We start from the raw sequence: 27,522 nt of genomic DNA on the forward strand, positions 1-27,522 counted from the left end.
TTGCAAGGGAATTAGGAGATTTAGTACATTTGTGTTGCTAAAGAGCTTGAGATCTGCTCAGGAAAGTAACTTTAGAATGCCTAAGTGCTTAGTATCATAATATTTATTGAGAATTGATGAATAGAATTCTTAAAATAGTCTTGCTTATTGTGGTATCACTGAAAGCATGTTATACTAAATCCCATTTGTCTTGGATATAGGATTTCTGGAAGATGAATGGAAAGGGGAAATTAGTGGATTTTGGAGTGGACTGTATGAGAACGAACAATTTCTTTAGTGTCCTTTCTTAAAGTGACAAATGCTAGAAAAAAATGCCTTTAGCTGCACCTACTTGGTTGGGCCTGGTAATTACAGGTCTAATAAATGGGCAAATCCCATATGCTGCCAGATGGAGAATGTGAAAAGAGCCTCTGCTTTGAATTCTGTTCTGGGATGGGGCAGAAGAACCACTGAGGATCATTCCTCTGCAGGGTCTCTAAAGTTAGGCATGCCGTTTATGGATGTATTCATTTTCCAGGAGAAGAAAAGCTTCATTCTTGTAGCTGTGTGGAGTTTGATGGCATTTGGTATTTGTATCAGGCATGGATTTTTAAAAAGTGAACAAATATATCTTCAATGCTGAGGAAGGATTTGATGGTCAGAGCAATTGCTGGCTGAGTTGGGATAGTCACCTTCATTTGGGGGAACTTGGACAGTGACACAGGGAGATAGCTAGAGGGGAATGAGATTGACTTCATCTGATGGTGCTAAAATTTCTCTGAAGTGTGTTTCAAACATCTAGTCTAAAATATGCCCCTCCCAACAAAAAAGGGTAAGACTGCACTTCTCCTCTTACCTCTATTCTTTGTACTACCCTCTGGTTTCTCCGTTTTCTCTACAAAAGTTCTCTTGATATTCATTTAAATCTTATTTTACTTATACAAAAATATACAGAGGTTTTGGTTCAGTACCCCCCTAAAGACCTGCCTTCTCCCAATGTTAAGAAATGAATATCCTAAAACAGAGAAGCTAGCCCAGTTTTTGTTGTAGGAGAGTACTTATCACAATCTTCATTCACAAACTCCTAGAGACAATCCATCCTGTGTAATAATAGTTATAACAATAGCACCAGTTATTGAAAGCTTACATAGAGGTTCTTACATGGGGACCATTCAGGGACTTTCGTAGTTAAAGTATAGCAGAAGCAAAAATAGCATCCGAGTCTTACAAAGTCAGTTTAGAACTCTATCAAAGTGATTGCTTAGTAGTCATCTATGCTTAGACAGACAGGTTTTGATGACCGTTAGCTCCTCTGATTGGAAGAAGGGAAATATTTCAACCAGAAGGAGAGTAGTAGGTACGGCTGGGTGTGGATACAGATAGGTTTGTTATGATTGCCAGTCAAGTGTGTACTAGAGATGACGAGTAGAAAATAATTTTAGCTGGATGACATTGATGTTATTCTCTCTAAAGTAGAAGGCGAAGTCTTCTCCTGAGAGTGGGCAAAAGTGGAGGCTTAAGGGTGTGGTTATTACTCATCTGTGGGTTATCAGATGTGTCTTCAAATCACAACAGATGTCAACTTTGGCAAATTACAAAACTTAATTTTCTTCTTCATCATTATTATGATAATAAATCCTGTAGGTCTGTGACTTCATCAGATAGTACATATGCTTATAGAATGGTGAAGAATTGGTTGATATTGAGATATCATTTTGAGAGCACCATTTAATGTAGTACTGGGATGCACGAGCCCTAATATTACTTGCAATTGGAAAGTTTGTGGACAAAGACTGCCCCAGGCCTCAGTGAATTCTCACTAACTCCAAAAAGCCAGAGGAAAGATAGAAGAGGTTGACACCTCTTAGTGCTGCATATCACTCTTCTTCAACTGCCCTATGAGAATCGGGCAGGACACCCATTTCTACATTCTTCATAGAACTTCAGGGATGATTGTATCAGAGTGAAACAACTTTTTTTACTTTCTAATTTTGTTGCATTTTCTCTCTTGGAAGATTTACATTGAAAAGACTCTGTACATAGCTTATCTGTTCATGATTTTAGCAATTTATCTGCATTTCTATTCTGAATTTAAACTATTACCCTTTAGAAGCTTTTCATGTCATGTTAAAAAAAAAACCCTTCTGTTTTTTATAGCCATAAAAAGAGCAAAAGTAGATATTGCTATTCAGTAAGGAGTGGGTATCATTAGTTCAGCACATCAGAAATCCTCTGAATATAGAAAGATTTCTTCTGAAATGATGTAAAAATTATTGTATTTAGCAAAGAATACCATTGTCATAAGTATTTATTACAAAGAAGAATTTGAACCTTTAATTTCTTACTTCTCTTTTCTGAAGTGCTAAGCAGGGAAAGTCTAGTGTCAGTACTTATAAAAGTCCTTTTTCCTTACTAAAGCAGTAGCATGGCCTTCTGGGTAAAGATGCAAATTAAAATTTAGGAGGACTGGGTTCTTTCAAACTCAACTATTGCCTGACCTTGTTAATGCTGTTTACCCTCTTCAAGCCTCAAGCTCCCCATCTATAAAGTTGAACTCATAATGATCTTGCATTTACACACTCCTTTGAGGATTATAAAGGGAAGGTACTACATAAACCAGGAGCTTTTTATTCTTTATAGTTTTCAACTGAGGGTATTATTTAGCTAGGGTTCCGAACAGATCAATGAAGAGCTAGGAAGTAGGATTTTAAAAGAAAGGTTGAACTAAAAGTTTTGCAGAGAGCAAATATTTATATATTATTTTATGTAATCCCATTGACTTTCTTTTTACATTTTTTATTTTTTACATTTTTTTTTGAGAGACAGAGCACTAGTGGAGGGAGGGGCAGAGAGGGGGAGAGAGAGAGAGAGAGAGAGAGAGAGAGAGAGAGAGAGAGAGAATCCAAAGCAGGTTCCAGGCTCTGATTGTCAGTGCAGACCCCAGTGCGGGGCTCGAACTCGAACTCACAAACCGTGAGATTATGACCTGAGCCGAAGTCGGACACTCAACCAACTGAGCCACCCAGGCACCCCCCACTGACTTTCAATATGTTTGGAAATGTTACTATAGGAAAAACCAAATGGCCCCAACTCATAAGAGGAGATTTCACTTGAGAATCCTGCTACTCAAGTTTAGGGAATATTTAGCCTTTGTCAAAAATATAATCTGGTTACATTTAATGCTTCTCATCACACTGGTGAGTTGTTGGATGACCATCCTATGTAACCACACATATATTTAAAAAACACATTGGACACTATCATCTCACTGCATGTCCTTACTATCTTAACTAAAGTTAATCTGTCTGAGTTACGAGATGTCTGTAGTTGATTAGTAACCATCCTTAATAGGAATATGCAAAGGAGGGTGTATTTTCAGAGCAGATGTCTGCATTTAGCATAATAACAGACCTCTTCACTGTCAGTGGATATTGGTTTCAGAACTAGACCAAAAGAAGTTTCCAACAATGGCAGTATTGATGAAACCAACAAGAGTCTTGTTATATTTTATATATGACTTCATATCTAAAACAGATCATTGTTTAATAAAATTGACCTAAACCAGATGTGATCAAGGTAAGAGAGAGCTGTTATTTGGAGGAGAATAGATAAACCTAAATATAAATAATTTAATAAGGCTTCTGGATGTATGATGGTGAATTGCAAACGGATGGTTCAGGTGTCTGTCTTTTTTTTTTTTTTTTTTTAGCGTTTATTTATTTTTGAGACAGAGACAAAGCATGAACGGGGGAGGGTCAGAGAGAGGGAGACACAGAATCTGAAACAGGCTCCAGGCTCTGAGCTGTCAACACAGAGCCCGACGCAGGGCTCAAACTCGCGGACCACGAGATCATGACCTGGGCCGAAGTCGGCCGCTTAACCGACTGAACCACCCAGGCGCCCCATGTGTCTGTCTTTTTAATAGTAATGGTGGGGCGCCTGGGTGGCGCAGTCGGTTAAGCGTCCGACTTCAGCCAGGTCACGATCTCGCGGTCCGTGAGTTCGAGCCCCGCGTCAGGCTCTGGGCTGACGGCTCAGAGCCTGGAGCCTGCTTCCGATTCTGTGTCTCTCTCTCTCTCTGCCCCTCCCCCGTTCATGCTCTATCTCTCTCTGTCCCAAAAATAAATAAACGTTGAAAAAAAAAATTAAAAAAAAATAGTAATGGTAAGGAACAGCACTGGGATGGTGGTGAGTAAAAAGCAAACCATCTGTATATACAAAGAAGTTTCTTAAGAAAAGGATAAACAAAATAAGAACAATGATAGAATCATAATTTGGTAATTAAAGATCTTCAGGATAGTAGAACTACACAAGCCTTTAAATGGGTAAAATATGCCAGGAGAAACAGTGGCTGAAAGGATAAAGCAAATTATTGGAAAGAGGAAGGGAATGAAAGAGAATGGGAAACATGTTAGAGTTTATCATTTATGAAAGACTGACAGCACCATATTGAAAACTTCTGGGATGTTTTTGTGTTATTTGGTGATGGAAAAAATGATTTTATGTGTAGTATGCAATAATATTTTATAATGAAAACTTGGGGGAATTTCCTTTCTAACATTTCGAGGGAGAGGATATAGAGATGTCTTCTGTTATCTATGGCTCCAAGAATAAATGATACTTGGCTTGAGGTATTAAGGAATGGTGGAGACTGGTGAAGTGTGAGATGTTAGCTGTAGAGGAAAGAGGATGGACTCTCTGACCCCTTCAGAGAGTCCTTGCCTGTAAGTAAATTTCTTTATGCTACATTCAGGACAAAATAAAATTTGATTTCCTTGACTAACAGATCACCTAAGAGAAGCTGGGCTCATGGGAACAAAGGTATTTCAAAGCCTAAAAAAGTAACAACTCATTTCCACAATGGCACTTTTCTCTAGGAGCATTTGGTGCCCTATTGCTGATTCCAGGCAGCATAAACTTTGTATAGCTGACATTTTCTGACTCAACTCCTGCTATAATTGAAATTACTTTATTAAACAAGCTTGAATCATTTCAATTACCTCGTGGCCTGGAGTGCTGGTGGCATACATGATGACTACATGCTGATTAAATTAGAGCTCACACACCCCAGAAAGATGTGCATACCAGAAAATGGCTTTCTCTTTCTTCAGTATGAAAAAGCCCTCTCTAATTCATATTCACTGGCTAGATCCCTTTGGGTTGTATATTAATATTCATAAGATAAACCACATAGCTAAAGCAGAAGATTAAAGTCAAGTCTCTTAATAAAGAAGCAAGAGTAATGACTACAGTAAAATCTCCAAAAATGCCATTATCCCCCTGAAGAGTGAACACTACTACTGTACATGTGTTGAAGCTGAGCAAGAGAACAATAAAAAATGAATTACTGCAGTGATTTGGATTTTAAAATACGCTAGAGAGGAATGAGCAAACACAAACACTTAGACCAGTAGAAAAGAATATCAAGATCAGATGGTTGTACAAAGCACCAGCTTAAGAGTAGAATGTACAGTTCACTTTATTTTGATATGAGAATAGATTTGTGCTTTGGAGATAGCACTAAAAATTATTTCCCTTAAATAGACTATATGATTTTTTCTTGGATTTAGTACCAAATCCTGGGGACTGAGGTAAACTAAACCACCAAGCATAGAGCTGCCCTGTTAATTCTTTCTAGTTTATCTACTACTATACTTTTGCTCTCCTTTGATCATTTCTATTGATCTCTTCTTGATGAGATGAGAAAATTATACCTCCATAGATACCGCCTTCCCTTGCTCCTTCCTTTCCTTCCTTCCTTAGATATTTACTGAGGGCCCATTTTAAGCCAGGTACTTTTGCAGGAGCTGGGGATCCGCAACTGGCAGACAAAGCTTCTGCCCTCGGGAAGCTTATATTCTAGTGGGAAAACAATACACATCAAAACCAGTTATAAATAATAATTTAGGAGAGTGAGAAGTGCTGTGAAAAAACCAAAACTGATAAGGGTATTAGAGGTGACTTTGTTTTTTATGGGAGTTGCTATTTTAGATGGTGATACAAGGGAAGACCTCTCTCTGAGGAGGGGGCATTTGGGAAGAGAATATTTGCATATTTATACCATTATAATAATACAATTTTATTTAGAGTTTATAGGCCACTTTTATTATTTTTTTAAAAAAAATTTTAATGTTTATTTATTTTTGAGAGAGAGAGAGAGACAGACTGTGAGTAGGGAAGGGGCAGAGAGAAAGGGAGGCAGAATCTGAAGCAGGCTCCAGGCTCTGAGCTGTCAGCACAGAGCCCGATGCGGGGCTCGAACTCACAAACTGTGAGATCATGACCTGAGCGGAAGTCAGACGCTCAACTGACTGAGCCACCCAGGCACCCCATATAGGCCACTTTTAAATAAAATATATTATTTAATTGTCATATCAATCTTGTGAGATCAGAATTATGATCTCAGTGAAGCTAAGAAAGCTTAAGTGACTTGTCCCAAATTGCATAGCCAATGTGTGGCAGGACTTAGGTCCATGGCTTATACTACAAAGATAATTTTACTATGACAGAGAAAATTTTGGGATTTATTTATTTATTAAAAAAAATTTTTTTTTCAACGTTTTTAACTTATTTTTGGGACAGAGAGAGACAGAGCATGAACGGGGGAGGGGCAGAGAGAGAGGGAGACACAGAATCGGAAACAGGCTCCAGGCTCTGAGCCATCAGCCCAGAGCCTGACGCGGGGCTCGAACTCACGGACCGCGAGATCGTGACCTGGCTGAAGTCGGACGCTTAACCGACTGCGCCACCCAGGCACCCCTCAAAGAAGCTTTTCTATGACAGCCTGTCCCCGGAAGAGGGAACAGCATACACAAAAGCCTGGAGACTGATACTTACGGAGAGGAGGAGGGTGACAAAAGATGAAGACCGAATGGCGCATACAGAGAGGCCATATCTGGAGGGACATTGATGCCATGCCAGGGAGTGTGTACTTTCTCAGGTTGATGGGGAGTCTTGGAAAAGTTTTAAGCAGGAAATGGACAAATTGACTTAGTTCCTTTGATTATTTTTCAAGTGTCATTGTCTTTAAAGTTCCTATAAATTTCATAAGAACTGGCTGTATTTATTATGTGGGAGGGTGTTTTTGTACTCAACTCTGAAACATATTAATAGACATAACCAAAATAATTTTTTTCTTTTCTTCTGGACATAGTTTCTGTTGTCACTGGAGAAATTTGATAAGCTCTGAAAAAATATATATCCATATTTTCAAATGGGCTTTTCAACTACTTAAAAGTTTAGTGCATCCATGTTCATGTGTTTGGGAGTATTCATTCCATCATCTTAGACAGCTCCATTTCTCCTTCTTTCATTTCCTTATCTCCTTCTTGGAAAGCAGTGATGAAATTCAGTGCTGTATCAGAATTAGGAAGTAACAAAAATATCCCTGGTATTATCATTTGGGTTCATACTGTTTTAAACCATAGTCTTGAAGAAGATTGAAAAATTGGATTTTGGGATTGAACACTGACTGACTCACCAGTAGTTACCTTCCTGTGGAGATTAATATTTTCTTCTGTGTGAGGAAAACAATGACTTACAGGATATATTTGACTGAGTGTTAGAGGACTGGAGCTCTTAAAATGGCTTTACTACATAATAATAGCTGTAATGTATTGTCTCTCTGTCTCACACACACATATAAAAATGTAATTTGCCAAACAACTCTATATAGTAGGTACTATCCCCATTCCAAGGGCTAGGGAAGTTAAGAATCTTGTTCCAAGTCACACACAAGAGGTAGAACTTGGCTTTGAACCAAGTTCTGACTTCTGAGATGTTGCTTCTAACCATGCCATTCACTTCTACCATTTCACAAGCCAACTTTAGGCAAATAACCTTTGTGGACTCCAGTTTTTATAAATTATAGAAGTTGGACTAGATAAAGAAGGTAGGCTAAATTATCTCTAAACTTTGTAGCTCAGACATTCCATAAGTGGTCTTTCTCTTAGACATTGCCAATAATGAGCAATAGTATTATTTAGATAAAGTCATTATTTTATATTTGGTTTTCAGAAACCATTTTCTTTATAGGAAGCAATAAGGAATCAAGGTTGGTAATAGTCCAATAGTGAATGATGAGGATAGGAATTTTGTAATATATATATTAAACCACACTGTCTAAATAATTTTGTATATATTATGTATATATAAATATACTTAGTATATACTAAGTGCAGGCATTGGAGCCTGAGGTAGCTGGATTCCAGTCCCAGGTCTGACACTCACTAGCTGGGTCACATATTTCTAAGCTCCTTATCTGTATACCTGGGATGGTGATATATAACTTGCAGAGTTGTGTGAAAATTAGAGGTAATGTTTGTTTCTAAGTTGTCATTGATGTTCAGTAAATACTATCATCAACAGTATCATCATCATTAACATCACTGTCCTTCCAGAATCCACAGCATTAATGATAGAAAAGGGAGAACTTGCTATGATTTCCTTTGAGATCTACTCAAAAAGGGTCTAAATTAAAGAATTGGTTCACAATCAAAACCCTGGGATATTGCTGGGTGGGTAGAGCATAAGTAGTTGAATATAATATTTATTAATTCAACAAATATTAATTGAAGACCTACTTTGTAGCTGTTACTATTTTATTTTTTATTTTTTTTTTAAATTTTATTTATTTATGGGGCACCTGTGTGGCTCATTTGGGTAAGCATCCAACTTTGGCTCATGTCATGATCTCACAGTTTGTGGGTTCGAGCCCCGCATCAGGCTCTGTGCTGTCAGCTCCGAGCCTGGAGCCTGCTTTGAATTCTGTGTCTCCCTCTCTCTCTGCCCCTCTGCTGCTAGCACTGTGTCTCTGTCTCTCAAAATAAATAACCATTAAAAAAAAATTAAAAAAATTTTATTTATTTTGAGAGAGAGATAGAAGACACGTGTGTGAGCAGAGGAGGGGCAGAGAGGGGAGAGAGAGAGAATACCAAGCAGGCTGTGTGCTATTAGTGCCTCATCTGATGAATTGTGAGCTCATGACCTGAGCTAAAATCAACAGTCTGACACTTAACTGACTGAGCCATCCAGGCACCCCTATGTTGCTATTTTAAATCATGAATTTAATAATAAGCAAAACAGTTCCTGTGCTTGCAGAACACCATTTAAGTGGTCATGACAGAAATAAACAAATATCAACTATGTCAGTATTGATTAGGGCAATGATGAAGAATAAAGTAGGGTAAGTGGAGAGTGTACGTTTCCGTGTAAGGAACTTTGTTTTATATATACAGTCATCCGAGGTGAACACTCTCATTAGGTGACATTTGAGGAAAGACCTAAAGGGAGTAAAGGAGTAAATTGTGTGGACATCTGAGGAAAATTCCAGGAAAAGGGAACAGCATGTGCGAAGACTTTGAGGTGGAAATGTATTTCAGCGCTCAAAGAAGAGCAAGGAAGACAGTGTGTTTAGAGCACAGTGAAGCCGAGAAGAGCATGAAGAGACGATAGAGCAACAGCCAGAGCCGATCACCATTATTTCTGTCATTATTATTTGCAATATTCCAAACTGGGGAGAGAGTAGGGAGAGGAGTAAAATGTAAGGTAAGGAGTTTGTAGATGGACCAAAGCCCTAGATATGAGCTCCCCCTGCTTGTTACCAGCTCTGAGATTTCGGGCAAGACCCTTAGGTTTCTGAGCCTCAAAGTCTTCTGCTATAAATTGTAATAATACCTGTCCTTTTGACTTTACATTTACTGTGAAGAGCAGACAAAAATGCCGGAAAAACATAAAATAGATGCTCTTTTGCTGGGATACACAGGCTTCAGGTGTGTTCAGAAACCTCCTGAAATTGAATGCAAAATTTGCCTTTATTATTTTCTCCCTAGATTCTCAAAGGTTTGTCATCAGATTCTCAAAGGATTTTCTGACAGCATTTCTGAAAAGCAGTAACATCAGAGACAGTAGAGTTGGAATGATTTTCTCTGGCCAGGTGTGCAGTCCCTAAATCACAATAATGTTTTCTGTGCTCAAATGAGGATTAAAAATAGCTCTGCATATAGTAATGGTCCTCAGCCTTGAGCATGCATCGAATCACCTGGAGGGTTTGCTGGTCCTCACCCCAAGGTCTGAGGCAGAAACTGAATCTACATTTAAAAAATTTTTGGCATTTAATTTATTTACATGGCATCTGTTATCACCTGTGTCATTAAAAAAAAGGTATCACACACAGAGAGAAGTATAGTTGACACACAATGTTACATTAGTTTCAGGTGTACAACTTAGTGATTTGACAGGTTTATAGTTATGCTATGGTTACAATCTGCATTTCTAATAAGTTCCCAGGTGATGCTGCCTCTGCTGGTCTGGGGCTCACATTTTAAGAGTCACTGGCATACAGTAGAGGTAAGCTCTGTAGATATTTAGTAGGCAGGTTATTGGAGAAGCTGCTGATGTCCCTGAATAGATAACGGTAATGGTCTCTACTTTGGACTTCTCTGTTGAAAAGAAAAATACATTTCTTTCCATTTTGGTCAGTGTGTGTGAATTCATTACTAGAACTGTCTTCTTTCTTGAGCAGCATGCCACAGCTCAACAGCTCTTAACATCTCTTTTGGAGACCAAAATGGTATAATATTCCATCTGACAATATGCCTGCTATTTCCCTGCTAATCTCACAGAGTGGCAGAGTAAGATCCTTGCTGTCTCAAGCTCAGGAACTGGCAATGGCTGCCGTGTGGGCTGAATGGGCCCTTTAATTGAGGAAGTTACAGGGTTCTCTGTAAAGCCTTTCCAAGAATTTGAAAATACATTTTCTTTTGAAAGTGAAGGAAAGAGGCTTTTGGAAAGAAGTACTTTTTGAAGATGTTTACATCAATGGTGAATAGGGAGGAATTTAAATGTAAGCACTATTTGTAGCTTGGATTCTGTATTTTTTATTGTGCAGCATGGTCCAAAGCCACCTGCCCTATTCGTTCTTTAGGGGAATGATGCACACACATTTTACATGGCTGTCCTGGACAGCAACAAATAACACTGGTGATTAGCATTGAAATATAAGTACTAACCAGCAGCACCCAGGATGAGAAACACTCGGGCAAAATGTCATTGCAAAGCAGGAGAGCATATTTTAAACATGCTGAAAATGTGCTCTACAATAGAATTAAATTTGGCTAATTTCATTTGTCCTCACAAATGCCATTTTTCAAAATCTTTCTTCATTGCTATTTTAATTTTCTCTGTCCTGCCCTCATCTTCACTTTCTGTTTGCCCTAATCCTTTAATACATTCTTCTTATCTTTCCTTGACTGTTCCGAATACTTAATGTTTGGAGAAACTCTTTTTCAATCAGATCTGGTACCTGTCAAGGAACAGTAAATAAGCATAGTATTATAGATTCAATTTTAAAAAGGCTATTTAAGTCATATCAGTGTGAGCCATATTAATATCTAAGATGCTAAGGGACTTTCACAGCCCTGGAACTTAGAGGAGACTGGAATGTCTTAATCCTTGAAATGTGTAAGAGGAAGACAGAGAGAACGTATTCAGTTCTACACAAACAAAACTTGTCTGCCTAAGGACACGTAGAATCTTAGAAACACAATGCAAAAGGACTTGGTAGACAGTTTCCTGGTTGGGGGCAATTTTGTGTGTTTGCCTGTACAGATTTCTTCAGTACCTCCAACACCTATCCCCTTCAAAATCAAATGGGATGTACTCTCAAGCACTTGCAAATTATTTTTAAACAAGCCAGAGCTGGAGCATTAAAAATGGTGAATAGCTGTAAATCCCAGAGAAACAGCATATGGGTAAAATTGCAGATATTTATGCAGTAGTTTTGGTCCCAAACATCCCCATTTCTCAAGACATTTGAATATTTTTGGTTTACAAAATACTTACACTTGTTTTTTTAATGTTAGAAGTGTCTACATTTTTATAACTCCTACTAAGGTATCTTATGTTCATTACTGTCTCCATAAAAGCTAGTGATTTGGTGGCAGTGCTGCACTTTATGAGCTGTCATGGGATGTGCTACATATTATGTTAAGGCGAGGAGGGAGAAGATGACAAACAAATCATAAAGTTGTTCGTTTTCCTAGACAATTTTACATCTGTTTACCTCATTTTTTTAACGTTTTTAAATGATCTGTATGTTTGGCGAAGTAAAATGTTTGTGTTGCTTTTTCATGCTTGGTGCAATTAAGGACTTTGTTCTTACGAAAAACATACATTTTACAGTTGTGGGCTTTGTTTTGGTTTTGCTTTTATTTTTGTTTTTCAACCAAACAGTGAAGAGGAGATTTGGATGTTCAGTTTGTTTATGCCATTAACAAAGTGAGTCATTTCTGAGTCTCTTTCTTTGTTGTTAAGGGAAAATAATAGTAAATTCTGTGGGTCCAGGTACAGAATGGACTCCAAGATATAGGAGAATGGGGCAAAGTTATTTATATTTACCAAATTGTCTATGTGGTGTTTGAGTTACTGCTGGAGTGTAGTTCTCATTATAAATTAATATATTGATATTTTAGTTTTCCAATCAATTTATGGAAGTTTGTTTAATGCAGCATAATCCCACTTGAACCTGATTGCTTTTGGGGTAATTTGGTACAAAGATAAAGGTGCATTTTATGTACATGTAAAGCTGAATCTAAAGACTTAGATTTAATTGCGTAAGTATTCTAAGCTTTTGCACATAAATGATCACCATAATCAAAATTAAAAAAATGATAAATTGGGATAAAATATTTGTAATGAATATGATGGCTAAATGATTAATGGCCTCAGTGTATCAAGAGGTCTTAAAAATTGATAAGAAAAACTTTTAAGTCACAATAGAAAAAAGAACAAAGGACATGAATAGGCAATTCATAAAAGAAAAAAATTAATGGCTGGTAAGAATAAAAAAGTCAAATTTCATTAGTAATCAAAGCAATATGAGCTAAAATCAAACACCATTCCTCTTGATCAAATTGGCAAGATCTAAAAAGATAAAATTTAATTCCTAATCATTTATTCACTACAAATGGCTGCCCTAGCACCCTTAGGATGGCCCTGAGATTTTAGAAGCTATGCCATTATAGCACACGGTCATTTTCTTCCTGGGCAATGCAACAATGGGGATTGATTCCAAGCTCTGGATTCAGGCACTCCCAGGTTAGATTCCCAGTACTCCCTTTTAAGTTTGACCTTGAAGAGGCTGCCAGTTTCTTAAACCTTCTGAGCTTCTGTAAAGATGTGGATAATGCCTAATTTGTAAGGTTTTTGTGAAGAGGCAGTGACGCTAGTAATGCTTCTAGAAAAAATGCTTCTAGAAAAAGCTCTTCTATCATTTTAGACTATTTTCTAGTTTTAAACCCAAAATTTTGAAATTTGTATTTTGTGATATAAAAGACTTGACCCTTCAGAATATGTGTTAGATGCAAATATTGGGCAGGAACTGTCTTAATCAATACATCCCAGGCTGCTTTGTGCTGTGAGATAATAGATGGTGTGACTCTGTGTGTCACTTGCTTCTATATAACAGGGAGCTTTTTTTTTTAAAGGTAATAGACAACTTGGAACTTTTTTATTTCCACCAAACTCCATACTGGTTGCAGCATGGAACATAAAGTTTATGTAGAACAGAGTGAGACAGAAAGAGGCATCATGCAAAAAAGAGAAAATCTATTCCCTGGGTACCAGGCCTATTCCCCTAGAGGGAATTTTACAGAGTATACACAGGAGGAGAATCCAATCTATTTCACAGATGTCTACAGTAAGAGGTCAGGAATGAGTCTCTCTCTAGAATGAGGGAACTGCAGTTGATGAAACTACTGTATTTAAAACGTGAGCACTAGGGGCGCCTGGGTGGCGCAGTCGGTTAAGCATCCGACTTCAGCCAGGTCACGATCTCGCGGTCCGCGAGTTTGAGCCCCGCGTCAGGCTCTGGGCTGATGGCTCGGAGCCTGGAGCCTGTTTCCGATTCTGTGTCTCCCTCTCTCTCTGCCCCTCCCCCGTTCATGCTCTGTCTCTCTCTGTCCCAAAAATAAATAAAAAAAAAACGTTGAAAAAAAATTTTTTTAAAACGTGAGCACTGAACAACTGAGGGGCAAAGACTGAGAGAAATGTTGTAATACTGCTAAGCAGCCTATGCATGTGGTGGTGGAAGAGCTTGGCGCACTGAACAAGAAGACTTGGGCAAGACCAAGTCAGAAAAGCAAATGACAGCCTCTGCCAGAAAGAGGTTTCTCTAATTGTGCAGTGGTGAGCAATTGAAATTAACAATTAACAAGATGGGTATAGTTTACTCTGTATATGTGTAGCCTTCGTATCTCCCAGTCTCCTCTGTATTCTGCCTGAGAAGTACCAGGACTTTAGGTCTCCTTCATCCAAAATGCATATTCACCCTTATTTTTGGGAATCTTTACAGAATGGCAGTCAGTTGACTAAAGTAGCTAGCTAGCATTAGCTTTTCTTCATAAGCTTCTTCTCCAGTGCTGGCTCCCAATAGTCCATACCTGCTACTGGCAGACTCTTTGGAGAGGCACTTCTTCTGGCACTGATGTCATGAGAATCCAATGTCCACATGGAGGGGTACATTTCTGGAGCACCAGAATTAAGCTGGGTCCTAGCAGAGGTGGGGCAAAGAGCCTCTTCAGCTCTACTCATCCAGGTCCCTGAAGTCTATCTACTTGTGCCCAGACAATCGAAAACCTGCCCAGGGGACCACAATGGACAATGCCCAACTCTGGTCAAAGTATCTTCCCTGTCTTCCTTTATGGTTTTCTCCATCAAATCATTCCCTCTCCTCTCCTGAATATAACCATTTATTTCCCTCTCCCCTTCTCCCAGTGTGGCCCTGCAGGAGACCAGTGATATGGCCTGTGAGTGAGAGTGTGATCTACAACCCAGATGCTTACCCAGCTAGTTCAAAGCCTACTTAAGTTAACTCTTAGGAAGAGTCTTCATTCACTGCCCAGTGTAAGAGGCAACCATCCTCAATGTCTGTTTGTTCTTATAAAGTTTTCAGGAAAAGAATCAGCTTCCCAATGGAACAAACTGAATAAACTCAAAATTAAAAGGAACATTCTGCTTCCTGGAGCTTGCTAACCAGTTTGGCAGGTCCTTACCCCTTCCAGCAAGGGCTGAGCAAAGCTTATTTTGGTCTGGGTGTGCCTCACATTCTCTATGCTTCTGAATAGGTTATGCTTTCTGATGCTCCGTTTTATCAGCTTATAATTTTCCTCGGATAACAGCAAGCAATTTCTCATTTCCTTCCTCCTTTGATGTATGATCTTTCAAATATTCATAGATGTTTTCCCTGCCTTTTTTGTTGTGAACCTGGGGTATTTATCTTCAGTTCTTCAGTCATATTAGTTTTGCTATTCTGAGTTCTTACCCAAATGTATGGTACTTGGATGTTTCTAGAGTCTGGCTCCCAGAGTGGAATAAGAATGTAGAAGATTTTGGCCAAATGGCCTTGTGCCTTGTAGCCATAGACAATGATGTCCGCTGGACTGGGCCCTTTTTCATCTCTCTGAACCTCAGTTCAGGTTTTCCTGTTCTTCCTATTCCAGAAGGAGCATAATTATGGCACCTAAGGGAAGGGAACTAATCTTTTTGTTTTTTTTTTAAGGGTGGAGTGAAAACATTAAATTTAGGAAGCTCTCTGTCCTGTTTTGAGCAGAGTGAGGTTCAGGTGCAGGTGTCACGGGAGTGAGAAAACAGATGTGCATGGAGCTGGCTCCATAGCCTTAGATAAGTGGCTTAAAGTCTCTGAGCTCAGTTCTCTTATCTGTAGAATGCCAATAATTTTGAGGCTAAATTGAGATGTTTGAAGAAGGCTCTGATCATTTGGAACATACAGTAGGCTTGAAATAACAAAGAGAGATTGCTGCTATTATGTATCTTGGAACTAAAGAAACCTAGTTATATTCTACCTCTGCGACTTACTAGCCATGTGACCTTCTGTCAGGGGACAGCAAGCTTTCTGTAAAAGGCAAGAGAGTAAATATTTTATGCCCTACAGGCCACATCGTCTCTGTTGGAACTATTTGATTCTGCCATTGTAGTGAAGCAGCTGTAGTCTATATAGAAACAAATGGGCATGATTGTGTTCCAATAAAACTTTATTTGTATGGGCCATACTTCGCTGGTCCTCATCTTAGATAAATACTACATTTCTCTAACTTTGAGTCTCTTCCCCCACCCATCCCCCCCACCACCCCCCTATGAATTGTGTTGGTGTGTATTTCAAAGAGGTATAGTACTTGACATATAATAGGTGTTCAATAAATTGTAGTTGTTAATATAATAATAATTATTATTAACATTAGAAAGTCGGGACCCATATAGTGTAATGGTATATATTTTTTTTTTTCAACGTTTATTTATTTTTGGGACAGAGAGAGACAGAGCATGAACGGGGGAGGGGCAGAGAGAGAGGGAGACACAGAATCGGAAACAGGCTCCAGGCTCTGAGCCATCAGCCCAGAGCCCGACGCGGGGCTCGAACTCACGGACCGCGAGATCGTGACCTGGCTGAAGTCGGACGCTTAACCGACTGCGCCACCCAGGCGCCCCTATATTTTTAATTTAATGTGATTACAGTTAAGGAAAAAGGCTTCAGTTAGGTTCCTTCCCCCACCCCACCCCCATACTTGGTTAATTTATTATTATTATTTTTAAATATTTATTTATTTATTTATTTTGAGAGAGAGTTCACAAGCACTAGTAGGGGAGGGGAAAGAGAAGGTGAGGGGGGGAGAGAGAGAGACGGGGAGAGAGAGAGAGAGAGAGAGAGAGAGAGAGAGAGAGAGAGAGAGAGAAAGAGAAAGAGAAAGCGAATGAATCCCAAGCAGGCTCCATGCTGTCAGTGCAGAGCCAGACTCGGGCTTGATCCCGACCTTGAGATCATGACCTGAGCTAAAATCAAGAGTCAAACACTTAACAGGCTGAGTCACCCAGGCACCCTGTTCATTTATTTTAGTAAGGAAGTATTGTATCTGGCAGAATCCTCATAGCCAAAGAGTTCCTTTCAGTAAAATGATGTGACTCCCTTTAAAGATTGGTCAGTTCCTAATTACCCTAGGGTATTTTCATAGGAAAAAAAAAACCCACATGGTTTTATTTGTGAAATGGAATTAAATTGTCATGTTGAATAATATTTCCACTGATCAACTCAGATAAATTTTCTTTTTTTCTTTCCTTTTTTCTTTTGGAGAGAGTGTGAGCATGGGAGAGGGGCAGAGGGAGAGAGAGAGAGAGAATCTTAAACGGGCACCATGTTCAGGATGGAGCCTGACACGGGCTTGATCCCACAACCCTGGGATCATGACCTGAGCCAAAATCAAGAGTGTGATGCTCAACTGAATGAGCCACATGTTTCTTTTTTCTTTTTTGTTTAAATTTTAATTCCAGTGTTGTTAACATACAGTGTTATATTCATTTCAGGTACACCAGATAGTGATTCAAATATTTCATGTATTATTCATTGCTCATCAAGATAAGTGTACTCTTAACTCCTTCACCTATTTCACGCATCCTCTCACCCACCTTTCCTCTGTTTGTTTGTTCTGTATAGTTAAGAGTCTGTGTTTTTGGTTTGTCTCTTTCTTTTTTTCCCCCCTTTATTCATTTGTTTTGTTTCTTAAACTCCACATATGAATGAAATCAAAATGGTATTTGTCTTTATCTGACTGGTTTATTTTGCTTAGCATCATACCCTCTAGATTCATCTGTGTCATTGCAAATGGCAAAATTTCATTCTTTTTTTATGGCTAAATAATATTCCATTACACACAGACACATGCACACACACACCACTTCTTTTTTTTTTTTAATGTATTGTTAGATTCAGTCTGCCTAATATTTTGTTGAGGATTTCTGCATCTATGTTCATCAGAGATTTTGCCCTATAGTTCTCTCTCTCCCTCTCTCTCTTTTTTTTGTTGTGTGTTTATATGGTTTTGGAATCAGGGTAATGGTGGCCTCAGAATGAATTTGGGAGTTTTTCTTCCTTTTCTATTTTTGGAAAAGTTTGAGAAGAATAAGTATTAACTCTTCTATAAATATTTGGTAGAATTCATCTGTGAAGCCATGTGGTCCTGGACTTTTGATTGTTGGGAGCTTTTTTCTTATTGATTTGATTTCATTGCTAGTAATCGATCTGTTCAAATTTTGTTTCTTCCTGCTTATTTGACAAGTTATATGTTTCTAGAAATTTATCCATTACTTCTAGGTTGTCCAGTTAGTTAGCATATACTTTTTCATAATATTATCTTTTAAAATCCTTTGTATTTCTGTGGTGTTGGTTGTTATTATTTTTCCTTTTTTTATTTCTGATTTTGTTTGAGTCCTCTCTGTATCTTTTTTTTTTTTAAGTGGTTGATCCCTTCGGAGAACCAGCTCCTGGTTTCATTGAGCTGTCCTATTGTTTTTTTAGTTTCTGTGTCACCTATTTCTGCTGTAATCATTATTATTTCTTTCCTTCTTCTAGATTTGAGTTTTGTTTGTTCTTCTTTTTCCAGCTCCTTTAGATGTGAGGTTAGGTTGTTTATTTGAGATTTTTCTTGCTTCTTGAGCTAGTAAGTTTGTATTGCTATAAACATCCCTCCTAGAACCAATTTTGCTGCATGTGAAAAATTTTTGGATCATTGTGTTTTCAGTTTTATTTGTTTACATGGACTTTTTAATTTCTTCTTTATTTTTTGATTGGCTTATTCACTGTTTAGTAGCATGTTATTTAACCTCCATGTATTTGTATTCTTTCCAGATTTTGTCTTATGTTGGATTTCTAGTTTCATTGTGTTGTGGTCAGAAAAAAGGCACGGTGTAACTTGATCTTTTTGAAATTGTTGAGACTTTTTTATGACCTAATATGTGCTCTATTCTGGAGAATGTTCCATGTGCACTTGAAAAGCATGCGCATTCTGCTGTTTTGGGATGGAATATTGTGAATGTGTTTGTTAAATCCATCTGGTCCAGTGTGTCATTCAAAGCCACTGTTTCCTTGTTGATATTTTGTTTAGATGATCTGTCCATTGATGTAAGTTGGGTGTTAAAGTTCCCTACTATTGTCACATTACTATCGATTAGTTCCTTTATGTTTATTAGCTGCCTTTTGTATTTGGGTGCTTTCATATTGGGTGCATAAATATTTACAATTGTTATGTCTTCTTCTTGGACTGTCTCCTTAGTGATTATACAGTGTCCTTCTTTGTCTCTTGTTGCAGTCTTCATTTTAAAGTTGACTTTGTCTGCTGTAAGCATTGCTACCCTGGCTTTCTTTTCACATCCATTTGCATGATAAATATTTCTTTATCCTGTCACTTTCAATCTGCATGTGTCATTAGGTCTGAAGTGAGTCTCTTGTAGGCAGCTGTATATGGGTCTTACTTTTTTTTTTTAATCCATTCCATCACCTTCTGTCTTTGGATGGGGGGATTTAGTCCATTCACATTCAAAGTAATTACTGATAGGTATGTATTTTTTGCCATTTTGTGTGTGATTTTTGGTTCATCTTTGTTTCTTTCTTCCCGTGCTCTCTTCTCTCACCGTAAGTTGGCTTTCTTTAGTGATATACTTGTATTCCTTTCTCTTTCTCTTTTGCATATCTATTACTGGTTTTGGATTTGTTGTTACTGTTAGGTTTGTATATACCATCTTCTGCGTATAGCAGTCTGTCTGAAGGTGATGGTTACTTAAGTCTGAACCCATTCTTTACTCCTCTCTTCCCCTCGTTTTGGTTTATGGTGTCATACTTTACCTCTTTTTGCTTTGTCAGTCCCTTGAGTGAATTTACAAATATACTTATTATTACTGCTTTTGAGCTTTTTACTTTTCTTACTTTTACTTATGGTCTTTCCTTTACACTCACAGAGTCCCCTTTAACATTTCTTGCAGGGCTGGTTTAGTGGACATGAACTCCTTTAACTTTTGTTTGTCTAGGCAACTCTTTATCTCTCCTCTATTCTGAATGATAGTCTTGCTGGATAAAGTGCTCTTGTTTGCAGATTTTTCCATTGAAATGGAATATATCATGCCTCTCCCTTTTTGCTTGCTAAGTTTCTGTTGAAAAATCTGCTGATAGGTTTATGGGGTTTTCCTTGTATGGGAACTGTTTTCTTTTCTCTTGCTTCTTTTAAAATTCATTCTTTGTCACTGCTTTTTGCCGTTTTGATTACTATGTGTCTTGGTGTGGAACTCCTTAGGTTGATTTTGTTGGGAGATCTCTATGTTTCCTGTATCTGAATTTATGTTTTCTTTCCCAAATTTGGGAAGTTTTTAGCCTTTATTTCTTCAAGTAAATTTTCTGTCCCCTTTTCTCTTTCTTATTGTTCTGGGATTCCTATAATGTGAGTGTTATTATGCTTGATGGAGTCACTAAGACCCCTAAATCTAGTCTCATTTTGCCTGATTTTTTTCCCCCTCACCTACTCAGCTTGCTTACCTCCCATTAATCCATCTTCCAGGCCACTGATTCGTTCTTCTGCCTCTTCTAGCCTGTTCTTTTTTCCTTCTAGTGTTTTTTAAATTTCATTGTGTTCTTTATCTCTGATTGGTTCTTTTTTTTTTTTTATCTTTGTTAAGGGTGTCACTGATGTCCTCCACTCTTTTCTCAAGTCCAATGAGTATCTTTATGATTATTACTTTAAATTGTCTGTCAGGCATATTACTTATTTCCATTTCACTTAGGTCTCTTGGTCTGATTTTGTCCTGTTTTTTTTCATTTGTGACATATTCCTCCATTTCCTCATTTTGTCTAACTCTCTGTGTCTGTTTATATGTGTTAGGAAAGTCAGATGCATCACTTGCTCTTAAAAATATGGGATGCTTCCCAAAGCAACAGAATATACTTTCTTCTCGAGTGCACATGGAACATTCTCCAAGATAGATCATATACTGGGTCACAAAACAGCCCTTCATAAGTTTACAAGAATTGAAATTATACCATGCATACTTTCAGACCACAATGCTATGAAGCTTGAAATCAACCACAGGAAAAAAGTCTGGAAAACCTCCAAAAGCATGGAGGTTAAAGAACACCCTACTAACGAATGAGTGGGTCAACCAGGCAATTAGAGAAGAAATCAAAAAATATATGGAAACAAACGAAAATGAAAATACAACAATCCAAACGCTTTGGGACGCAGCGAAGGCAGTCCTGAGAGGAAAATACATTGCAATCCAGGCCTATCTCAAGAAACAAGAAAAATCCCAAATACAAAATCTAACAGCACACCTAAAGGAAATAGAAGCAGAACAGCAAAGGCAGCCTAAACCCAGCAGAAGAAGAGAAATAATAAAGATCAGAGCAGAAATAAACAATATAGAATCTAAAAAAACTGTAGAGCAGATCAACGAAACCAAGAGTTGGTTTTTTGAAAAAATAAACAAAATTGACAAACCTCTAGCCAGGCTTCTCCAAAAGAAAAGGGAGATGACCCAAATAGATAAAATCATGAATGAAAATGGAATTATTACAACCAATCCTTCAGAGATACAAACAATTATCAGGGAATACTATGAAAAATTATATGCCAACAAATTGGACAACTTGGAAGAAATGGACAAATTCCTGAACACCCACACTCTTCCAAAACTCAATCAGGAGGAAATAGAAAGCTTGAACAGACCCATAACCAGCGAAGAAATTGAATCGGTTATCAAAAATCTCCCAACAAATAAGAGTCCAGGACCAGATGGCTTCCCAGGGGAGTTCTACCAGACGTTTAAAGCAGAGATAATACCTATCCTTCTCAAGCTATTCCAAGAAATAGAAAGGGAAGGAAAACTTCCAGACTCATTCTATGAAGCCAGTATTACTTTGATTCCTAAACCAGACAGAGACCCAGTAAAAAAAGAGAACTACAGGCCAATATCCCTGATGAATATGGATGCCAAAATTCTCAATAAGATACTAGCAAATCGAATTCAACAGCATATAAAAAGAATTATTCACCATGATCAAGTGGGATTCATTCCTGGGATGCAGGGCTGGTTCAACATTCGCAAATCAATCAACGTGATACATCACATTAACAAAAAAAAAGAGAAGAACCATATGATCCTGTCAATCGATGCAGAAAAGGCCTTTGACAAAATCCAGCACCCTTTCTTAATAAAAACCCTTGAGAAAGTTGGGATAGAAGGAACATACTTAAAGATCATAAAAGCCATTTATGAAAAGCCCACAGCTAACATCATCCTCAACGGGGAAGAACTGAGAGCTTTTTCCCTGAGATCAGGAACACGACAGGGATGCCCACTCTCACCGTTGTTGTTTAACATAGTGCTGGAAGTTCTAGCATCAGCAATCAGACAACAAAAGGAAATCAAAGGCATCAAAATTGGCAACGATGAAGTCAAGCTTTCGCTTTTTGCAGATGACATGCTATTATACATGGAAAATCCGATAGACTCCACCAAAAGTCTGCTAGAACTGATACATGAATTCAGCAAAGTTGCAGGATACAAAATCAATGTACAGAAATCAATTGCATTCTTATACACTAACAATGAAGCAACAGAAAGACAAATAAAGAAACTGATCCCATTCACAATTGCACCAAGAAGCATAAAATACCTAGGAATAAATCTAACCAAAGATGTAAAGGATCTGTATGCTGAAAACTATAGAAAGCTTATGAAGGCAATTGAAGAAGATTTAAAGAAATGGAAAGACATTCCCTGCTCATGGATTGGAAAAATAAATATTGTCAAAATGTCAATACTACCCAAAGCTATCTACACATTCAATGCAATCCCAATCAAAATTGCACCAGCATTCTTCTCGAAACTAGAACAAGCAATCCTAAAATTCATATGGAACCACAAAAGGCCCCGAATAGCCAAAGGAATTTTGAAGAAGAAGACCAAAGCAGGAGGCATCACAATCCCAGACTTCAGCCTCTACTACAAAGCTGTCATCATCAAGACAGCATGGTATTGGCACAAAAACAGACACACAGACCAATGGAATAGAATAGAAACCCCAGAACTAGATCCACAAACATATGGCCAACTCATCTTTGACAAAGCAGGAAAGAACATCCAATGGAAAAAAGACAGCCTCTTTAACAAATGGTGCTGGGAGAACTGGACAGCAACATGCAGAAGGTTGAAACTAGACCACTTTCTCACACCATTTACAAAAATAAACTCAAAATGGATAAAGGACCTAAATGTGAGACAGGAAACCATCAGAACCTTAGAGGAGAAAGCAGGAAAAGACCTCTCTGACCTCAGCCGTAGCAATCTCTTCCTCGACACATCCCCAAAGGCAAGGGAATTAAAAGCAAAAGTGAATTACTGGGACCTTATGAAGATAAAAAGCTTCTGCACAGCAAAGGAAACAACCAACAAAACTAAAAGGCAACCAACGCAATGGGAAAAGATATTTGCAAATGACATATCGGACAAAGGGCTAGTATCTAAAATCTATAAAGAGCTCACCAAACTCCACACCCGAAAAACAAATAACCCAGTGAAGAAATGGGCAGAAAACATGAATAGACACTTCTCTAAAGAAGACATCCAGATGGCCAACAGGCACATGAAAAGATGTTCAGCGTCGCTCCTTATCAGGGAAATACAAATCAAAACCACACTCAGGTATCACCTCACGCCAGTCAGAGTGGCCAAAATGAACAAATCAGGAGACTATAGATGCTGGAGAGGATGTGGAGAAACGGGAACCCTCTTGCACTGTTGGTGGGAATGCAAATTGGTGCAGCCGCTCTGGAAAGCAGTGTGGAGGTTCCTCAGAAAATTAAAAATAGACCTACCCTATGACCCAGCAATAGCACTGCTAGGAATCTACCCAAGGGATACAGGAGTACTGATGCATAGGGGCACTTGTACCCCAATGTTCATAGCAGCACTCTCAACAATAGCCAAATTATGGAAAGAGCCTAAATGTCCATCCACTGATGAATGGATAAAGAAATTGTGGTTTATATACACAATGGAATACTACGTGGCAATGAGAAAAAATGAAATATGGCCTTTTGTAGCAACGTGGATGGAACTGGAGAGTGTGATGCTAAGTGAAATAAGCCATACAGAGAAAGACAGATACCATATGGTTTCACTCTTATGTGGATCCTGAGAAACTCAACAGGAACCCATGGGGGAGGGGAAGGAAAAAAAAAAAAAGATGTTAGAGTGGGAGAGAGCCAAAGCATAAGAGACTGTTAAAAACTGAGAACAAACTGAGGGTTGATGGGGGTGGGAGGGAGGGGCGGGTGGGTGATGGGTATTGAGGAGGGCACCTTTTGGGATGAGCACTGGGTGTTGTATGGAAACCAATTTGTCAATAAACTTCATATTAAAAAAAAATATGGGATGCTTCATGTATTTGTGTGTCATCCTTCTCCAGGGGCCATACTACTTTTCTTCATATGGTTCCAAGTTTTTAGTATACATGTGGCTGAAGTGAGTGTTTTAGTTCCTTTAAAAAATTTTTTTTAATGTTTTACTTATTTTTGAGACAGAGAGAGACAGAGTATGAGCAGGGGAGGGGCAGAGAAAGAGAGGGAGACACAGAATCCGAAGTAGGCTCCAGGCTCTGAGCTGTCAGCTCAGAGCCCAATGCAGGGCTCGAACTCACAAACTGCGAGATCATGACCTGAGCTGAAGTTGGTCACCCAACCAACTGAGCCACCTAGGCACCCCTAGTTCCTTTTTTGAATTTGCCTTATATAGCAGGGTAATTGATTGAAATGCAATTTTATAAGCTCCCCATTTATTTTATATTAAAGAATTTCTCTGGTCTTTGTCCTGGGTTCTTGTGAGGGAGCTTCTAAACTCTTGGAATTTTCCAAGTGTCAGGAGTGTCTTTGTTATTCACTGTGGGGACCCAGGATCACACCTGAGTTTGTGCTTACTCCTTTTGGGACCCTAGATGTCAGCATGGGGACTGGTCCATTTGGAAAAACCAATTGTATGGTTAGAGGGTTGAGGCTTTGGTTCAGGTGACTTCTTGACCTTTAGGAAATGGATAGGGGCTGGAGATTGAGCTCTGTCATGTGTTAAAGATTATTCCACCAATGTTTAGGTGGGCCCTGGTTGGTAATCATACACTGATATGTTAGAAGGGTGACGTGTCCTAAGGACGTAGAAGCTTTGTGTTTGTGACCCTCCTAGACTTTGCTCTATGGATCTCTTCATTTGTGTTCTTTGTAATACAAACTTTAATCATAAGTATAGCACTTTCCTGAGTTCTGTGGATTATTCTAGTGAATTTATACATAGCTCCAAGTAATTTATGGAACAGCACTTATTTTCATATCTGACTTGATTCCTTGTGTACATATTTCCCTTGGCCAGACTCTAGAGAGGAAGAGAGTCAGCATAGGATTTGGCTCGAGACTTGACTCAGTCCCTTGATTCAGTTCTCTACAAATTTGACTTCTGATTTTTATTGTAATGTTGCAGACTGAGGATTATTTTATTATCCCACTTTAAAGATGAAGAGGGTGAAGCTCAGAGATAATAGGGGGAAGAATTATCATAGTTAAAATTCAGGGCTCTTCCTACATGTCAGAGAGATGCCCTAAAACTTCTAATTGTATGAGCTATTACATTACTACTTAGTATTATATATTGTCCTAACCCACAGTAAAAATAGTAATAATAACAAAATGGCTGGCATATGTATTATATACTATTTGCTAAGAATTGTTCTAAGTTGTGTGTGTGTGTGTGTGTGTGTGTGTGTGTGTGTGTGTGTGTCTTGGCCTACTTGGGATGCTGTAACAAAATTCCACAGACTGTGGCTTATAGACAACAGAAATTTACTTTTGACCATTCTGGAGGCAGAGAAGTCCAAGATCAAGACATAGGAAGATTCAGTGTCTGGTGAGGTCTTGCTTTCATCTTTTTACTGTGACTTCACATTGCAGAAGTCATAAGGGAGCTCTCTGGAACCTCTTTTATAAGGATACTAGTTTCATGAATGAAGGTTCATTCTTATGATCTAATCACCTTCAAAGAGCCCCACCTCCAAATGTCATCACTTTAGGGGAAGAGATTTCAACATGTGAATTTTGTAGGGGACACAAATATTCAGTGTATAGTGCACTCTCTCTTTCATTTTGTTTCTCTCAATTTCTCTTTCATATTATATATATATATTTAGTTTACTTTTTAAAGTTTCTTTATTTTGAGAGAGAGAGAGAGAGAGAGAGAGAGCAAGCACAAGCTGGGGAGGGGCAGAGGTACAGGGAGAGAATCTCAATCAGGCTCTGTGCTGAAAGCACACTGCAGAGCTCAGTTGCACAAACTGTGAGATCATGACCTGAGCCAAACTCAAGAGTTAGATGCTCAACCGACTGAAGCACCCAGGTGCCCCATATTTAGTTTAATCCTTACAATAATGATTTGTGATACATAACATTATTATTACTCTTCTGTAGGTTAACTAACATGGAGACACAGGGAAGTTCATGACTTGTTTTAAGTCACACAGCTGAGAAGTGGTAAAGTCAGGATTTGGATCCAAGTAGTTGGGCTGTGGAGTTCATATTCTTAGTCACTAAAGTGTACTGCTTCTTTGAAAAATTGTGACAGCAGCTAAAAATATGCTGGGGATAATCACTGTGTGCCAGGTGTAACACATGCCTGTGTTAAAGTATTTTACTTTCATAGCCATCCTGTATTAGAGACTGTTATTAACCTGTTTTATGGATGATGAAACCAAAATACAGTGAGGTTAAATACTTGCTCAAGGCCACCAGGTTGGTTTAATAACTGGCAAACCTAGAGCTCACACTGCTGTGTAAAAGAATCACCCTAGTTCTCTAACTCGCTTGGTGAAGAATGTTTATGTGACAAGACTGGCTAAGGGGAGAGTAATTTCCCTTGTGTGGTTCTTGGGGCACATGGCTGAACCTTGTGGGAAGAAAAGGAGATAAGTGGGCAAGGGTACTGTTGAGAATTACTCACATGCATGCTTACGTTAAGATACCAGAGATAATTTGTAGATGGGGAGACAGTCCTTGAGTTACCTGTGGCCAGCATTTGAATAGTAAACCTGCCATTCTCATGGGAATATGTGTCAAGGAGCTTCTTTCCAGTTTACATCTCTGAGAGTATTGTCAAGTGCCTGGTGTTCCTCTTGTTTCTGCCTCTCCAGGCAGCCAAGAAACAGATTGGGCTGCATTTTTGCTGAAGCTGGTCATTTTGCAGGTTCCTCAGATATGTGATGTTGTGTTTTTTTCCTTGTGCCATTATGCTATGGAGAGGAATTACTGACTTACACCTTCTCTGTCACATTTTCTCCACTTTAGCAGCCTCTGTTTATAGATCCTCAGGGATCAAACCTCACATTTACAAAACTGTGACTTCTGCCAACAAACTTTTACCGTGAAAGGAAGAGACAAACCTTTTAAAAAAATACATCTTTTAATTGTTTCATTTGGGAAGAGAAAGGATAAACTATAAATAATTTTTACACAGGTGTGTACACAGATAATTATTTCTCTAAAAAGAGTAATAGAGACAACAAAGTATGCCTGGTGGGGTGCACAGCAGTGTGCTGGCAATATTGATCTGGGGACTGGAAGCTTGTTATCAGATAAGAAATTAAAAAGAAGAACCACACAGCTCACTTATGCTCTG

At 38.5% G+C, this 27,522-nt stretch overlaps 1 non-coding gene across 1 annotated transcript; it reads right to left on the reverse strand.

Annotated features, from left to right (window-relative positions):
* Window positions 1–24,235: 24,235 nt before the first annotated feature.
* LOC124521424 (U6 spliceosomal RNA) lies at window positions 24,236–24,338 on the reverse strand. Its single transcript, XR_006964518.1, has one exon. It is a non-coding gene; the product is annotated as a U6 spliceosomal RNA (small nuclear RNA).
* Window positions 24,339–27,522: the final 3,184 nt, after the last annotated feature.

Source organism: Lynx rufus, unplaced genomic scaffold (assembly GCF_022079265.1).
Source record: "Lynx rufus isolate CCGP_SWC_20201006 ecotype Redwood Valley unplaced genomic scaffold, mLynRuf1.p SCAF_3, whole genome shotgun sequence".
In the NCBI taxonomy this organism is placed as follows: domain Eukaryota; kingdom Metazoa; phylum Chordata; class Mammalia; order Carnivora; family Felidae; genus Lynx; species Lynx rufus.